Here is a 6,000-nt window from a genome sequence, read left to right as displayed (position 1 = left end):
ACATTTCAATATGCAGCAGTAAATAGTATTTAGGAGATACCGCTATACAAAACAGCATCGAGCCAGCCCTGGGGACCTTTATTGTGCTTTATAACTGCAAGCAGCAACTATAACCACCGGGACATCGGTGAAATCTGTGATATGAACCCATCATCTCACTTTGTCACTGCTGGAACGCTGCTGGAACACGAGCCCTTTGCAACCAAAATAAAGTTTTTCCACCACGTGCAAAGTTTAACTGAACTTCGGAACTAAGTATGAGGAATAGAAGAGTGAGAAATTCGTTAAAACAGATGCTTGGGCAAGTTGGTAACTCATTTTGACCGGAACAGCGCGCACTAAGACACAGACAAGAAGAGAGACACGACACACACGAGCGCTGACTTTCAACTGGTGTTTATTGTTTGGAACGAGGCATATATACACAGTTCCAACAACACAAGGAAAACCACCATCCTTCATAGATTCATAGTCAATTCATGCATGTCACACTGAACAAGGACGATAACAACATTATCATTTTCCCTTCACTAAAAATGACAATTCTTTTGAACTGATCGATAAAGAGGGGCTACTGACGCATGCGTCTTTAGACCAGGCGATGTGCGCTGCTTCGACTATTTCGCGTGTTAATTGGTCCCTGTGTTTACTTAAAATTTGTGTGCTAGTGAAGTCAGGGTGACAAGTTTTGTTTTCACAGTCTCTACAATGAATCCCGAGATGCCCTTTTACTGTGTTATGAACGTTATTATTGTGCTCCTTCAGGCGTTCATTGAGGCATCTCCCCGTCTGACCCACATACACCTTGCCGCATGACAAGGGAATGGCATACACTACACCTTCTTCACATGACACAAATCAATTTTCATGCTTGATGTCGCAATCTCTGGGAACGAAATCAGTATTAACCATTTTGCACATCTTCCCAAGCTTATCTGGAGCCGAAAATATAACCTTAACTCGTGCTCTATTCGCTATCTTTTTTAGTCTGTGGGAGAAATGATGAATGTAAGGTACAACGGTAATTATTTCTTTTTCCTTCCGCGTATCTGAATCTGCCTGCTTGCCTTTTCCATTTTTGCTCAAGCTACTGAGAATAGATTCGGACAGTGATACTAGTAGCTGCTTGGGATAACCAGCCTTAATGAGCCGATCAGTTTGGAGTAGGAAACTATCTTGCATGGAGTGCATGCAGGATTTGTTAAGCGCGTTGTGATAGCATGACTTCACCACAGCACGTTTCACCAGCTTAGAATGAGAGGACGTAAAAGAGAGCAATGGCTTTCTGCTTCGTGGCTGGTAAGACCAACACATGTGATGGTGCATTAATCTGAGTTTGAGGTCTAAAAATTGGATGTCATTGTTTTCTGGCACTTCAGTAGTTAGTATGAGGGGATGAAGGCACTCTACAAAGTCAGCTTTGATCTGCGTAAAGACAGCGTCAAATTCTTCCACATTAGAGTCTATAAGAACGAGAAAGTCATCTACATATCGAAAACATTGTACAACCTTTGACCCTTTCAATTAGAAATAATTACCGTTGTACCTTACATTCATCATTTCTCCCACAGACTAAAAAAGATAGCGAATAGAGCACGAGTTAAGGTTATATTTTCGGCTCCAGATAAGCTTGGGAAGATGTGCAAAATGGTTAATACTGATTTCGTTCCCAGAGATTGCGACATCAAGCATGAAAATCGATTTGCGTCATGTGAAGAAGGTGTAGTGTATGCCATTCCCTTGTCATGCGGCAAGGTGTATGTGGGTCAGACGGGGAGATGCCTCAATGAACGCCTGAAGGAGCACAATAATAACGTTCATAACACAGTAAAAGGGCATCTCGGGATTCATTGTAGAGACTGTGAAAACAAAACTTGCCACCCTGACTTCACTAGCACACAAATTTTAAGTAAACACAGGGACCAATTAACACGCGAAATAATCGAAGCAGCGCACATCGCCTGGTCTAAAGACGCATGCGTCAGTAGCCCCTCTTTATCGATCAGTTCAAAAGAATTGGCATTTTTAGTGAAGGGAAAATGATAATGTTGTTATCGTCCTTGTTCAGTGTGACATGCACGAATTGACTATGAATCTATGAAGGATGGTGGTTTTCCTTGTGTTGTTGGAACTGTGTATATATGCCTCGTTCCAAACAATAAACACCAGTTGAAAGTCAGCGCTCGTGTGTGTCGTGTCTCTCTTCTTGTCTGTGTCTTAGTGCGCGCTGTTCCGGTCAAAAAGAAGAGTGAGATATATGTGGATCTAGAAGCGCTGGTTTGTTATTACTTGTGCGTAATGGCAATTCAGTTGGTCCTAGCTGAAATGCGAAGTGAGCTTAAGCTTGTTCTGAAATTTGGTTTAGGTTGAAAAAAAAACGAACCCTCACAATATCATAGCCTGGCAGGCTAGTTATGATCCCATAAGAAGCGATGTCAATGTAAAATTATAAGTATATTCACACAGAGGTTCTTTATCGTTATACATGCGACATGGGCTCTAAAAATATGCTTTTGCTCAGTTTTGTTGCAGAGTGGACCCATCTCGACTGGTTTCTGTCAAACCCTACTAAGTAGCGATCGCCTTTTTTTAAGGGAAAGCACGGAATACTAGTGGTAGAAATGAAATCACACAGGTCAATTTTCCTGCATGTTTCAGAAGATATGAATTTATATTTAGTTGTTATTCCCGAATGTACATGAATTCATATTATTCGAATTGTCTTAGAGCTTTGTTACATGGTGAGCAGAATTACTGAAATACATTACTACTACTGATTACGATAGCAAATACCTTGAAATATAATCTAAAGTGTTGTTATAGAAGCAGTGAGTTTCATTGAAAGATTTGAATTATAAAAACTACAACCCAGGCATATTATAAATTTGCAAATTCGCTTATAGGGTTAACAAAGTATGGGTGGTAAAATAAGTCTCCTGCATGATGATGTATTTATTTGTGTATTTATTTATTTGTTTATTTATTTATTGACCGATACTGCTGTCTCAGTTTCGAGACATAGCAGGAGTGGTTTACGTATAAAAAGGAAATCTTAACACATTAAAAGATACTTGTATGGCAAATTGTGCCGGTGGAAGCGCTCGCAACGCACCATAAAGCGAATACCATATCTCAACTGTGTGCGGGAATAAAAAAAAATATGACAATCGAGGAAAGATCTGAATAATGCGTTCTTGGGATCCGTCCAACGGGTCATATGTACAGAACGTCTAGTAATATTGTTACAGACGAGATAGATGAAGAAGGGGAGCTCAGTGTAGGAGGGAAAACATGAATTGTGTGGTGCTGTCTGCCTCGGGTGCATCGCTTTGTCGCAGTAGCGTTGCCTTATATTGTGACATGAAGAGCGCTACATTTTGGTGGAGGATGTGGTTTCGATTCCCCGGCATTGTCCCGCCCTTGATGCGCCCCTGGAGCTCGTCGCAGCCGTCGCCTTGCTGGACTTCCGCCACTGCTCATTGCCCTGCCGCCGCTGAGTCTACCTCTATGTTTCTCACCACTTCGTCAGACGGCTTCCATCTTTTATGCACCACATCGGGAGCCCCGCTCTTTCGCTGGCGCAGCGGGAGAGGATGATGGCCACTGGCTCCACCACTACCAACGGCGCAACAACCCTTGTGACGCCGCCATTCAGCTCGACAACGTCGCATTTTTTCTTACCAACACCGCCTTTCTTTGGTTTGAAAATCGCAAGGACACGCTAGCTGACGACATGGAAGTGCTTTCTCGCTGAACCTAAACAGTGTTTCGGCGACTCGTCAGCGCTCAGAAAACGGGCCGAGCAGAACCTCGTCCATCCTGCCCAACTACCCGTCCAGACTTGCACGGCCTATACTGAAGAGACCCTCAAGTTGTGCAAGACGATAGACTTTCACATGTCGGATAAGAACAGAGTCGGGCATCTTCTGAAGGGCATTGCAGATGATGTCAACTTTCGCATCGCTAAAAAAAATTTTCAAACTGTCTCCGCGGTCCTTCGTCGAAGAACGCCACGTATGGAAGGCTGCCTAATGTGACAACCGTTGGCAGTGTTGACAAGCATGTCTCTGCAGACATTACATCGATTAGTGTCCTCCCGCCCACCTTTTCTGTGGTCCCTTCTGTTCCTACAGCACACACTGTCTCTTCCAATGAGTGGCCTCAGCAACATTTCTCAAGCCCTGTTTCTTCGAAGCATCCTAATCAGCCTAACGACCTTAGCCCACGAAGACCTAGGTGACAATCCAGGTTTACAGATCAGCGCGACCCTGGCTCTCATAGACACCCTGACATTGAGTCCTTTCAGGACCAACGCTTTCTCCGCTTTGCTCCTATCTTTTACAGGGGCGGCATCCAGCGCCATATCTTAAGACAATGCCGCCATCGTCGGCCAATAGGGTATGACCGACCAACGTACTCAGGCACGACCAGTGTTCACAGTGATCAACCAATTGACTCCCCTCGGCTATGGCCGCTTCCTCCACACGGCCTGATTCAACCCGGTGGCGTCCGCAACCACTCCCCAGCTTCCGATCTGAGCATACATTTCTTGCTCGCCGTTCGCCGTCCTCGCTGCTACCGTCCTCCGGGAAATTAGGCGCCGCGGCCGATGGAGGTGAGGCCGCTTGAGAACGATCGCTACTGAAATAATTACCTCATTCCGTGACTATGATAAGAAATTAATTTGTTTGTTGACAGCATTTCCACAATGGCGTTATTTGACACGTGTGCAACCATTTCGGTTATGAGCTTATCGTTAAAAAATTGCGGGGACCAAAAATTGCATTTTCTTGGAACGGAAATGCTAAGTTCCATAGCGTTGGTGGCGATTTATTGTACCCTGTTGGAGTGTGTAGCGCCAAGGTGTGTCTTGGTGGAACCGTGTTTTCGGGCGGCATTCGTCGTGTTGTCCCACTCAACACATGTAATTCTTGGTATCGAGTTTCTGCGCATGTGTGGCGCAACAGTAGACCGCCGCATGGGCGAGATCAGTGTTTAAAGTTGCCTTCCGCCTAAGTTCTTCGAGGAACCTGGGCCGGCTTGCACGATAAAGTCCGAGCTAAGTCCAGACTTAAATGGTGTCTTTAGAAAGACCAACCTTATTTAAGACGGCTCGTGTTCTGAACGTCGAACGCTTCGGGTTCATGTTCACCAAAGTGGCTTCCCAGAACGGCCTCAGCAACCACTTGGGGCATTTTTCCTCGTAACACAATCTTATGCCGCAAAAAGCAATGGCACGGATTTTACACAACGCAAAATTGACGGATTGTGTACATCTTACAGCAGGAACAGTGCCAGCGCATCCCTGTATTTCCCTAATTTCTCTACTTAGAGACCTGGCATCCTTGTGTCTTAACCAAGACAGCACTGGAGTCGTAATCATACAAGCGACTTATTCAAGTCAGGACTAATGCCCAGTCTTGACTCCAGTCTTAAGCGTTCATGCTAGTGGCCTATTCTTTAGACTCCGGTTAAGTCTGGACTTAGCTAAGACAGTCTTAAGATTGTTTTGTGCAAGCGGGCCCTGTTCGTGATAACGTGCTTTGCGTGTGCAACGATACCGTTGTGCCTACGATGTCTGTGCAGTGCGTTTCGGTCTAGTGTTCTCGCCGTGCGACCAAACATTTTGACGCGACCATGACGTCTAATTATTCGAACTGCGCGAAGACATCTTTTCTGGCTCCACATTGTTTGCCGTCGATAACCCAGGGCCGCACGCGATTGTGGAGCATTAACTGCTCCACGAAGCTAGTTCTTTTAGCAGCTGGCATGAACCTGGCGTTTTGTAGTGAGACGTTCCCGTATCAGTGGCCTTGGTTACGGATGCACCACAGCGGCATCTCGCAGCAGCCCCAGTGAATGCTGAACTTCGTGGTATGACTAGTCATTCCCGTAATGCCATAGAGCATGATGTTCTGGAATATTTTTTATCGAAATATTCATCCGTTTTTGATTTCTCGACCGCCATGAGGTCCCGCTCCTTACCCAGGTCACGCACCA

This window comes from Amblyomma maculatum, chromosome 9 (assembly GCF_055883805.1).
Source record: "Amblyomma maculatum isolate TAMU_Amacu chromosome 9, ASM5588380v1, whole genome shotgun sequence".
NCBI classification, from domain to species: domain Eukaryota; kingdom Metazoa; phylum Arthropoda; class Arachnida; order Ixodida; family Ixodidae; genus Amblyomma; species Amblyomma maculatum.
The sequence above is the reverse complement of the archived record's forward strand: the minus strand, read 5'-3'. Positions refer to the sequence as shown.